Source organism: Lissotriton vulgaris, chromosome 11 (genome assembly GCF_964263255.1).
Source record: "Lissotriton vulgaris chromosome 11, aLisVul1.2, whole genome shotgun sequence".
NCBI classification, from domain to species: domain Eukaryota; kingdom Metazoa; phylum Chordata; class Amphibia; order Caudata; family Salamandridae; genus Lissotriton; species Lissotriton vulgaris.
This window is the reverse complement of record NC_141699.1, coordinates 56,757,284-56,770,243: the sequence shown is the minus strand read 5'-3', so window position 1 is coordinate 56,770,243 and position 12,960 is coordinate 56,757,284.

The window sequence follows — 12,960 nt, the reverse complement described above, 5'->3', positions numbered from 1 at the left end:
GCGCTGGCAGGTATATGTGTGATAGATTGGGCCAAATTAACTTATGCGTGGTGGACAGCATTCGGGAGCCTTGCACGCTCACCTGTGCAAGTTTTGTGAGCAGCGCAGGCCCTGTGGGTTCCATTTGTGACTTTGGCACGGTGCCTACAGGGTGGACGAGAGTGTGTAGCCAGGGCTGGTGGTGAATAAATTATTGTCCGGTGCTTGGCCTCAATATATGCGCGTGCAGGCGCGAGGGTCCGGGCCTTGAAAAGGTGTGCGTGGGGGGGGGTGGAGTGGTTTTAACTCTGTGTGAGGACAGGAACATGGGGGCACTTGGAATGTCTGACCTACTTAGCCGCTGACGCAGGCGGTGAAAGGAGACATGCAATCTCTGCATCGATGCGCAAACAGTACCAACATATATAATGTTCAACAGGTCCATTGGGCGCTCATGTGTGTGCCTGTGGCTCATGCAGGGCTGTCAGGTATGTGTGTGAAAGATTCGGCCAGATTACCTGTATGCGTGGTGGACGACATTCGGGAGCCTTGCACACTCACCTGTGCAAGTTTTGTGCCCTGCTTTTCGCCACCAGCAGCCCCCCACACGGCGTTAGTTCGCACCTAATGATGACCGCGCCCTAAGTAGCTGCTCCCCGACCCGTAATTAGAACAGGTGTATCCTTGAAGGAAGAGGTTGTATTCAGTGCAGTTCTTTTGCGCTTGTTTGAGTCCTACAGGCCCATCAGGGGCTCGTGTGTGCCTGTGGCTCAGGCAGCGCTGGCAGGTATGTGTGTGATAGATACGGCCAGATTACCTGTATGCGTGGTGGACGGCATCGGGGGCTCGTGTGTGCCGGTGGCTCAGGCAGCACTGGCAGGTATGTGTGTGATTGATACGGCCAGCTTACCTGTATGTGTGGTGGACGGCATCGGGGCCTCATGTGCGCCTGTGGCTCAGGCAGCGCTGGCAGGTATGTGTGTGATAGATACGGCCAGCTTACCTGTATGCGTGGTGAACGGCATCGGGGGCTCGTGTGCGCCGATGGCTCAGGCAGCGCTGGCAGGTATGTGTGTGATAGATACGGACAGATTACCTGTGTGCGTGGTGGACGGCATCAGGGCCTCGTGTGTGCCAGTGGCTCAGGCAGCGCTGGCAGGTATGTGTGTAATAGATACGGCCAGCTTACCTGTATGCTTGGTGGACGGAATCGGGGGCTCGTGTGGACCAGTGGCTCAGGCAGCGCTGGCAGGTATGTGTGATGGATACGGCCAGATTACCTGTATGCGTGGTGGACGGCATTCGGGAGCCTTGCACGCTCACCTGTGCAAGTTTTGTGAGCAGCACAGGCCCTGTGGGTACCATTTGTGACTTTGGCATGGTGCCCACAGGGTGGACAAGTGTGTGTGTAGCCAGGGCTGGTGGTGAATAAATTATTGTCCGGTGCTTGGCCCCAAGATACGCGCGTGCAGGCGCGAGGGTTTGGGCCTTGAAAAGGTGTGTGTGGGGGGGTGGAGTGGTTTTAACTCTGTGTGAGGACAGGAACATGGGGGCACTTGGAATGTCTGACCTACTTAGCCGCTGACGCAGGCGGTGAAAGGAGACATGCAATCTCTGCATCGATGCGCAAACAGTACCAACATATATAATGTTCAACAGGTCCATTGGGCGCTCATGTGTGTGCCTGTGGCTCATGCAGGGCTGTCGGGTATGTGTGTGATAGATTCGACCAGATTACCTGTATGAGTGTTAGACGACATTCGGGAGCCTTGCACACTCACCTGTGCAAGTTTTGTCCCCTGCTTTTCGTCCGCAGCTGCCCCCCACTCGTAGTTAGTTCGCACCAAATGATGACCTTGGTAAAGACCAATCGGATTTCTCGCCTGCTTTTCGCCCGCAGCCACCCCCCACTCGTAGTTAGCTCGCACCTAATGATGACCTTAGTAAAGAGCTCTCTGATTTCTGACCGGCTTTTCGCCCGCAGCCGCCCCCCACTCGTAGTTAGCTCGCACCTAATGTTGACCTTAGTAAAGAGCGCTCAGATTTCTGGCCTGCTTTTCGCCCGCAGCCGCCCCACACTCGTAGTTAGCTTGCACCTAATGATGACATTGGTAAAGAGAGCTTTACCCTTCCAACTATTCCTACTTGTGCCAGTGCATGTGATGCATGTGGCACATGCAGGTGCTATGTGTGAACAGGTGTATCCTTGAAGCAAGAGGTTGTATTCAGTGCTGTTCTTTTTTGCCTGTTTGTACATATTAGGAATACAGTAGACATGCAATTTGAAACACTTGGACAGCTGTACCAGTATCCAGGTTAAATGTAGCAAAACAAAATAAAACACAAATTCAATATAGTCAAATATAAATCTTTGCAAAAACAGCCCATGCACATAGACTTACCTCAGAGGGGTATCCATTCCAAAGGTTTTAAAGAAGAAAGTTATCTGGCTGGCAATAAACAATCTTGACCACCAATATCCACCTGTACTCAGCGGAGCTCAAGCACAGGATGTTAGTGGGAAGATGCCCTGCTACTTAAACAGATAGTTAGGGGGTGGGACATTACCTGCAATGATTCCATTGGCTAAAGTACAGTAGGATTACACCTCCCTAGTGTTAACCCCTCCCTACAGAAAGGTGTAGCCAATAGAATCAATGGAATCAGGTCTCCACCCACCTGGCAGTCTGCAAAAATGCCAGGCTTAGTCTACACTACATTTTATTACTTCCACAGCTCTGAAAAGTTTGGTGCTTCCCAGATATCCACGATCCTTTCTTGCAGCATGGATTCTTCTATGGGGTAAGTGTATGAAACGTTGCTCCCATAATTAAAATATGAGAAAGGAAATTATTGTCATGGTGCTCCTCGAAGACGGACATTTCCAGAATGTATTTCAGCTGATTTGCGAGGTAGACTGCATTCGGGAGCCTTTCACGCTCACATGAGCAATTTTCATTGTGCGTGGGTGCTGTGGGTACCATTTGTGACTTTGGCACGGTCCCCACAGAGAGGACGAGAGTGTGTGCCCCAACAGGGCTGGTGGTGAAACTGCCTGTCCGGTGCTTGGCTCCAAGATATGCGCTTGCAGGCGCGAGGGTGCGGGCCTTGAAAAGGTGGGGGGCTGGAGGGGGGTGGAGTGGCTTTAACTCGGTGTGAAGAAGGGAAAGTTGGAGCTCCTGGAATTTCTGCTCTGCTTAGCCGCAGATATAGGCGGGAAAAGGAGACATGCTATCTCTGCATTGATGCGCAAACAGTACCAACATATGCAATGTCTCCAGGCACATCAGGGGCTCGGGTGCGCCTGTAGCTCAGGCAGCGCTGGCAGGTATGTGTGTGATAGATACGGCCAGATTACCTGTATGCGTGGTGGACGGCATTGGGGCCTCGTGTGCGCCTGTGGCTCAGGCAGCGCTGGCAGGTATGTGTGTGATAGATACAGCCAGCTTACCTGTATGCGTGGTGGACGGCATCGGGGGCTCGTGTGCGCCGGTGGCTCAGGCAGCGCTGGCAGGTATGTGTGTGATAGATACGGACAGATTACCTGTATACGTGGTGGACGGCATCAGGGCCTCATGTGTGCCGGTGGCTCAGGCAGTGCTGGCAGGTATGTGTGTGATAGATACGGCCAGCTTACCTGTATGCTTGGTGGACGGAATCGGGGGCTCGTGTGCGCCGGTGGCTCAGGCAGCGCTGGCAGGAATGTGTGATAGATACGGACAGATTACCTGTATGCGTGGTGGACGGCATCAGGGCCTTGTGTGTGCCGGTGGCTCAGGCAGTACTGGCAGGTATGTGTGTGATGGATACGGCCAGCTTACCTGTATGCTTGGTGGATGGAATCGGGGGCTTGTGTGCGCCGGTGGCTCAGGCAGCGCTGGCAGGAATGTGTGATAGATACGGCCAGCTTACCTGTATGCTTGGGGACGTAATCGGGGGCTCGTGTGTGCCGGTGGCTTAGGCAGCGCTGGCAGGTATATGTGTGATAGATTCGGCCAGATTAACTTATGCGTGGTGGACAGCATTCGGGAGCCTTGCACGCTCACCTGTGCAAGTTTTGTGAGCAGCGCAGGCCCTGTGGGTTCCATTTGTGACTTTGGCACGGTGCCTACAGGGTGGACGAGAGTGTGTAGCCAGGGCTGGTGGTGAATAAATTATTGTCCGGTGCTTGGCCTCAATATATGCGCGTGCAGGCGCGAGGGTCCGGGCCTTGAAAAGGTGTGCGTGGGGGGGGGGGGGTGGAGTGGTTTTAACTCTGTGTGAGGACAGGAACATGGGGGCACTTGGAATGTCTGACCTACTTAGCCGCTGACGCAGGCGGTGAAAGGAGACATGCAATCTCTGCATCGATGCGCAAACAGTACCAACATATATAATGTTCAACAGGTCCATTGGGCGCTCATGTGTGTGCCTGTGGCTCATGCAGGGCTGTCAGGTATGTGTGTGAAAGATTCGGCCAGATTACCTGTATGCGTGGTGGACGACATTCGGGAGCCTTGCACACTCACCTGTGCAAGTTTTGTGCCCTGCTTTTCGCCACCAGCAGCCCCCCACACGGCGTTAGTTTGCACCTAATGATGACCGCGCCCTAAGTAGCTGCTCCCCCACCCGTAATTAGAACAGGTGTATCCTTGAAGGAAGAGGTTGTATTCAGTGCAGTTCTTTTGCGCTTGTTTGAGTCCTACAGGCCCATCGGGGGCTCGTGTGTGCCTGTGGCTCAGGCAGCGCTGGCAGGTATGTGTGTGATAGATACGGCCAGATTACCTGTATGCGTGGTGGACGGCATCGGGGGCTCGTGTGTGCCGGTGGCTCAGGCAGCACTGGCAGGTATGTGTGTGATTGATACGGCCAGCTTACCTGTATGTGTGGTGGACGGCATCGGGGCCTCATGTGCGCCTGTGGCTCAGGCAGCGCTGGCAGGTATGTGTGTGATAGATACGGCCAGCTTACCTGTATGTGTGGTGGACGGCATCGGGGCCTCGTGTGCACCTGTGGCTCAGGCAGCGCTGGCAGGTATGTGTGTGATAGATACGGCCAGCTTACCTGTATGCGTGGTGGACGGCATCGGGGGCTCGTGTGCGCCGGTGGCTCAGGCAGCGCTGGCAGGTATGTGTGTGATAGATACGGCCAGCTTACCTGTATGCGTGGTGAACGGCATCGGGGGCTCGTGTGCGCCGGTGGCTCAGGCAGCGCTGGCAGGTATGTGTGTGATAGATTCGGCCAGATTACCTGTATGAGTGTTAGACGACATTCGGGAGCCTTGCACACTCACCTGTGCAAGTTTTGTCCCCTGCTTTTCGCCCGCAGCTGCCCCCCACTCGTAGTTAGTTCGCACCAAATGATGACCTTGGTAAAGAGCGCACGGATTTCTGACCTGCTTTTCGCCCGCAGCTGCCCCCCACTCGTGGTTAGTTCGCACCTAATGATGACCTTGGTAAAGACCAATCGGATTTCTCGCCTGCTTTTCGCCCGCAGCCACCCCCCACTCGTAGTTAGCTCGCACCTAATGATGACCTTAGTAAAGAGCGCTCTGATTTCTGACCGGCTTTTCGCCCGCAGCCGCCCCCCACTCGTAGTTAGCTCGCACCTAATGTTGACCTTAGTAAAAAGCGCTCAGATTTCTGGCCTGCTTTTCGCCCGCAGCCGCCCCACACTCGTAGTTAGCTCGCACCTAATGATGACATTGGTAAAGAGAGCTTTACCCTTCCAACTATTCCTACTTGTGCCAGTGCATGTGATGCATGTGGCACATGCAGGTGCTATGTGTGAACAGGTGTATCCTTGAAGCAAGAGGTTGTATTCAGTGCTGTTCTTTTTCGCCTGTTTGTACATATTAGGAATACAGTAGACATGTAATTTGAAACACTTGGACAGCTGTACCAGTATCCAGGTTAAATGTAGCAAAACAAAATAAAACACAAATTCAATATAGTCAAATATAAATCTTTGCAAAAACAGCCCATGCACATAGACTTACCTCAGAGGGGTATCCATTCCAAAGGTTTTAAAGAAGAAAGTTATCTGGCTAGCAATAAACAATCTTGACCACCAATATCCACCTGTACTCAGCGGAGCTCAAGCACAGGATGTTAGTGGGAAGATGCCCTGCTACTTAAACAGATAGTTAGGGGGTGGGACATTACCTGCAATGATTCCATTGGCTAAAGTACAGTAGGATTACACCTCCCTAGTGTTAACCCCTCCCTACAGAAAGGTGTAGCCAATATAATCAATGGAATCAGGTCTCCACCCACCTGGCAGTCTGCAAAAATGCCAGGCTTAGTCTACACTAAATTTTATTACTTCCACAGCTCTGAACAGTTTGGTGCTTCCCAGATATCCAAGATTCTTTCTTGCAGCATGGATTCTTCTATGGGGTAAGTGTATGAAACGTTGCTCCCATAATTAAAATATGAGAAAGGAAATTATTGGTATGGTGCTCCTCGAAGACTGACATTTCCAGAATGTATTTCAGCTGATTTGCGAGGTAGACTGCATTCGGGAGCCTTGCACGCTCACATGTGCAATTTTCAGTGTGCGTGGGTGCTGTGGGTACCATTTGTGACTTTGGCACGGTCCCCACAGAGAGGACGAGAGTGTGTGCCCCAACAGGGCTGGTGGTGAAACTGCCTGTCCGGTGCTTGGTCCCAAGATATGCGCTTGCAGGCGCGAGGGTGCGGGCCTTGAAAAGGTGGGGGGCGGGAGGGGGGTGGAGTGGCTTTAACTCGGTGTGAAGAAGGGAAAGTTGGAGCTCCTGGAATTTCTGCCCTGCTTAGCCGCAGACATAGGCGGGGAAAGGAGACATGCTATCTCTGCATTGATGCGCAAACAGTACCAACATATGTAATGTCTCCAGGCACATCAGGGGCTCGTGTGCGCCTGTGGCTCAGGCAGCGCTGGCAGGTATGTGTGTGATAGATACGACCAGCTTACCTGTATGCGTGGTGGACTGCATCGGGGGCTCTTGTGCGCCTGTGGGTCATGCAGCGATGTCAGGTATGTGTGTGATAAATACGGCCAGCTTACCTGTATGTGTGGTGGACGGCATCGGGCCCTCTTGTGCACAGGTGGCTCAGGCAGCGCTGGCAGGTATGTGTGTGATAGATACGGCCAGCTTACCTGTATGCGTGGTGGACGGCATCGGGGCCTTGTGTGCGCCTGTGGGTCATGCAGCGATGTCAGGTATGTGTGTGATAGATTCGGCCAGATTACCTGTATGCGTGGTTGACGGCATCGGGGCCTCGTGTGCGCCTGTGGCTCAGGCAGCGCTGGCAGGTATGTGTGTGATAGATACAGCCAGCTTACCTGTATGCGTGGTGGACGGCATCGGGGGCTCGTGTGCGCCGGTGGCTCAGGCAGCGCTGGCAGGTATGTGTGTGATAGATTCGGCCAGATTACCTGTATGCTTGGTGGACGGCATCGCGGCCTCGTGTGCTGTTCTTTTTCGCCTGTTTGTACATATTAGGAATACAGTAGACATGCAATTTGAAACACTTGGACAGCTGTACCAGTATCCAGGTTAAATGTAGCAAAACAAAATAAAACACAAATTCAATATAGTCAAATATAAATCTTTGCAAAAACAACCCATGCACATAGACTTACCTCAGAGGGGTATCCATTCCAAAGGTTTTAAAGAAGAAAGTTATCTGGCTAGCAATAAACAATCTTGACCACCAATATCCACCTGTACTCAGCGGAGCTCAAGCACAGGATGTTAGTTGGAAGATGCCCTGCTACTTAAACAGATAGTTAGGGGGTGGGACATTACCTGCAATGATTCCATTGGCTAAAGTACAGTAGGATTACACCTCCCTAGTGTTAACCCCTCCCTACAGAAAGGTGTAGCCAATATAATCAATGGAATCAGGTCTCCACCCACCTGGCAGTCTGCAAAAATGCCAGGCTTAGTCTACACTAAATTTTATTACTTCCACAGCTCTGAACAGTTTGGTGCTTCCCAGATATCCACGATCCTTTCTTGCAGCATGGATTCTTCTATGGGGTAAGTGTATGAAACGTTGCTCCCATAATTAAAATATGAGAAAGGAAATTATTGGTATGGTGCTCCTCGAAGACTGACATTTCCAGAATGTATTTCAGCTGATTTGCGAGGTAGACTGCATTCGGGAGCCTTGCACGCTCACATGTGCAATTTTCAGTGTGCGTGGGTGCTGTGGGTACCATTTGTGACTTTGGCACGGTCCCCACAGAGAGGACGAGAGTGTGTGCCCCAACAGGGCTGGTGGTGAAACTGCCTGTCCGGTGCTTGGTCCCAAGATATGCGCTTGCAGGCGCGAGGGTGCGGGCCTTGAAAAGGTGGGGGGCGGGAGGGGGGTGGAGTGGCTTTAACTCGGTGTGAAGAAGGGAAAGTTGGAGCTCCTGGAATTTCTGCCCTGCTTAGCCGCAGACATAGGCGGGGAAAGGAGACATGCTATCTCTGCATTGATGCGCAAACAGTACCAACATATGTAATGTCTCCAGGCACATCAGGGGCTCGTGTGCGCCTGTGGCTCAGGCAGCGCTGGCAGGTATGTGTGTGATAGATACGACCAGCTTACCTGTATGCGTGGTGGACTGCATCGGGGGCTCTTGTGCGCCTGTGGGTCATGCAGCGATGTCAGGTATGTGTGTGATAAATACGGCCAGCTTACCTGTATGTGTGGTGGACGGCATCGGGCCCTCTTGTGCACAGGTGGCTCAGGCAGCGCTGGCAGGTATGTGTGTGATAGATACGGCCAGCTTACCTGTATGCGTGGTGGACGGCATCGGGGCCTTGTGTGCGCCTGTGGGTCATGCAGCGATGTCAGGTATGTGTGTGATAGATTCGGCCAGATTACCTGTATGCGTGGTTGACGGCATCGGGGCCTCGTGTGCGCCTGTGGCTCAGGCAGCGCTGGCAGGTATGTGTGTGATAGATACGGCCAGCTTACCTGTATGCGTGGTGGACGGCATCGGGGGCTCGTGTGCGCCGGTGGCTCAGGCAGCGCTGGCAGGTATGTGTGTGATAGATTCGGCCAGATTACCTGTATGCTTGGTGGACGGCATCGCGGCCTCGTGTGCACAGGTGGCTCAGTCAGCGCTGGCAGGTATGTGTGTGATAGATACGGACAGATTACCTGTATGCGTGGTGGACGGTATCAGGGCCTCGTGTGTGCCGGTGGCTCAGGCGGTGCTGGCAGGTATGTGTGTTATAGATACGGCCAGCTTACCTGTATGCTTGGTGGACGGAATCGGGGGCTCGTGTGCGCCGGTGGCCCAGGCAGCGCTGTCAGGAATGTGTGATAGATACGGCCAGCTTACCTGTATGCTTGGTGGACGGAATCGGGGGCTCGAGTGCGCCGGTGGCTTAGGCAGCGCTGGCAGGTATGTGTGTGATAGATTCGGCCAGATTAACTGTATGCATGGTGAACGGCATTCGGGAGCCTTGCACGCTCACCTGTGCAAGTTTTGTGAGCAGCGCAGGCCCTGTGGGTACGATTTGTGACTTTGGCACTGTGCTCACAGGGTGGACGAGAGTGTGTAGCCAAGGCTGGTGGTGAATAATATATTGTCCGGTGCTTGGCCCCAAGATATGCGCGTGCAGGCGCGAGGGTGCGGGCCTTGAAAAGGTGTGCGTGGGGGGGGGGGGTGGAGTGGTTTTAACTCTGTATGAGGACAGGAACATGGGGGCACTTGGAATGTCTGACCTACTTAGCCGCTGACGCAGGCGGTGAAAGGAGACATGCAATCTCTGCATCGATGCGCAAACAGTACCAACATATATAATGTTCAACAGGTCCATTGGGCGCTCATGTGTGTGCCTGTGGCAGGTATGTGTGTGATAGATTCGGCCAGATTACCTGTATGCTTGGTGGACGGCATCGCGGCCTCGTGTGCACAGGTGGCTCAGTCAGCGCTGGCAGGTATGTGTGTGATAGATACGGACAGATTACCTGTATGCGTGGTGGACGGTATCAGGGCCTCGTGTGTGCCGGTGGCTCAGGCAGCGCTGTCAGGTATGTGTGTGATAGATTTGGCCAGATTACCTGTATGCGTGGTGGACGACATTCGGGAGCCTTGCACACTCACCTGTGCAAGTTTTGTGCCCTGCTTTTCGCCACCAGCAGCCCCCCACACGGCGTTAGTTCGCACCTAATGTTGACCGCGCCCTAAGTAGCTGCTCCCCCACCCGTAATTAGAACAGGTGTATCCTTGAAGGAAGAGGTTGTATTCAGTGCAGTTCTTTTGCCCTTGTTTGAGTCCTACAGGCCCATCGGGGGCTCGTGTGTGCCTGTTGCTCAGGCAGCGCTGGCAGGTATGTGTGTGATAGATATGGCCAGATTACCTGTATGCGTGGTGGACGGCATCGGGGGCTCGTGTGTGCCGGTGGCTCAGGCAGCACTGGCAGGTATGTGTGTGATTGATACGGCCAGCTTACCTGTATGCTTGGTGGACGGAATCGGGGCTCGTGTGCGCCGGTGGCTCAGGCAGGGCTGTCAGGTATGTGTGTGTTAGATACGGCCATATTACCTGTATGCGTGGTAGACGACATTCGGGAGCCTTGCACGCTCACCTGTGCAAGTTTTGTGCCCTGCTTTTCACCCGCAGCTGCACCCCCCTCGTAGTTAGTTCGCACCTAATGATGACCTTGGTAAAGAGCGCTCGGATTTCTGGCCTGCTTTTCGCCCGCAGCCATCCCCCACTCGTAGTTAGTTCGCACCTAACGATGACCTTGGTAAAGACCGCTCGGATTTATGGCCTGCTTTTCGCCCGCAGCTTCCCCCCACTCGTAGTTAGCTCGCACCTAATGATGACCTTGGTAAAGACCACAGGGTGGACGAGAGTGTGTAGCCAGGGTTGGTAGTAAAACTGCCTGTCCGGTGCTTGGACCCAAGATATGCGTGGTGGACGGCATCAGGGGCTCGTGTGCACAGGTGGCTCAGACAGCGCTGTCAGGTATGTGTGTGATAGATTCGGCCAGATTACCTGTATGCATGGTGGACGGCATCGGGGGCTCGTGTGCGCCGGTGGCTCAGGCAGCGCTGGCAGGTATGTGTGTGATAGATAGGGCCAGCTTACGTGTATGCTTGGTGGACGGCATTCGGGAGCCTTGCACGCTCACCTGTGCAAGTTTTGTGAGCAGCGCAGGCCTTGTGGGTACCATTTGTGACTTTGGCACGGTCCCCACAGGGTGGACGAGAGTGGGTGCCCCAATAGGGCTGGTGGTGAAACTGCCTGTCCGGTGCTTGGCCCCAAGATATGCGCGTGCAGGCGCGAGGTTGCGGGCCTTGAAAAGGTTGGTTGGAGTGGCTTTAACTCGGTGTGAGGACAGCAACATGGGGGCACCTGGAATTTCTGCCCTGTTTATCGCCTGCCGCTGACGCATGCGGTAAAAGGAGACATGCAATCTCTGCATTGATGCGCAAACAGTACCAACATATGTAATATCCTACAGGCCCATCGGGGGCTCGTGTGTGCCTGTGGCTCATGCAGGGCTGTCATGTATGTGTGTGTTAGATACGGCCAGATTACCTGTATGCGTGGTGGATGGCATTCGGGAGCTTTGCATGCTCACCTGTGCAAGTGTTGTGAACAGCAGAGGCCCTGTGGGTACCATTTGTGACTTCTGCACGCTCCACACAAGGTGGACGAGATTGTGTGCCCCAAAAGACCCGTCAGGTGCAGTGAGTACACCCCTGGTGCCCTGTATACATGACCATGCGTGTCACAGGCGCAGTCCATGTGGGTTGCGAGAGATCTTGTGTGTATTTGAATTTTTTGAATTTTTAAAATATTTATACAGCACACGTACACCAAAAGGTTTCATGGCGCTACAGTAAGCGAAGTCCCTGAGATCATGAATCAGGGAGAGGGAATGAGGAGAATTTATGAGGGAAATGCTTTAGAGAATAGAAAGGTTTTTATGGCCTTTCGAAAGGGCTGGTATTGAGTGGAGGTTCTGAGTTGAATCGGAAGGGAGTTCCAGAACATAGGGGCAAGGGTGGAGAATTTAGCCCCTCCCCATTTTTTTCGACGGAAGCGAGGAACTGTGAGTAGGTGGTGAGAAGAGGAGCGAAGTTCCCTGGGGGGGACATAAGGTTTGATCTCTGAGGAGATAAAAGCAGGGGACCTGCCTAGCTGGGCCTGGAAGGCGAGACAGCCCACCTTGAAAAGGGAGCGTTCGCGCACAGGGAGCCAGTGCAGGGATTTCAAGAGGGCAGTGGCGTGATGGGATTTCGTGAGGTTGTATACCAAGCGAGCCTCTTGGTTCTGGACCAGCTGAAGTCGACGTACATTGTAGGCTGGCATGCCATGGTAGAGAGCGTTGGCATAATCCAAGCGGGAGATGACCATAGCCAGTACAATGAGTTTCAGGGCTGTGAAGGAGAAAAAGCGGGAGACTTTGCGGATAGTGCGGAGGGATAGAAAAGAGGAGGAGACCACCGAACTCACCTGGGAGTGCATAGTGAGTTGATCGTTGATTTTTAAGCCGAAGGTTTTGACGGAGGAGGTAGGGGGTGGGGGAAGTGAGGAAGGCCAGAAGAGGGGGGACCAGGGACTGGAGCAACCACCTGTCAGAACAAGCTCTGTCTTATCTGGATTTAGTTTCAGGTGGTTGTGATTCATCCAGTCCCGGATGAAAAGCATGGTGGATTGGAATTTGGATTTGGAGTCAGGGGAGTGAGAGAGGGAAAAAATGAGCTGGAGGTCATCCGCATAGTTGTATACGGAGACCTCCATTTGTTGAAGAGCAAAGATGAGGGGGGCTATATACAGATTAAACAGTAAGGGGGAGAGGGAGGAGCCCTGGGGGACCCCGCACACTACCTTCCGTGGTTCAGCCCAGAAGTCACCCAGGCGAACTGCCTGGGTGCGTTCCCTTAGAAAGGAGGACAGCCAGACCAGAGCGGTGCCTCCGATCCCCGCCGCTCCGACACGGGAGAGTAAGATGGAGTGATCCACCGTGTCGAATGCGGCAGAGAGATCGAGTAGCACCAG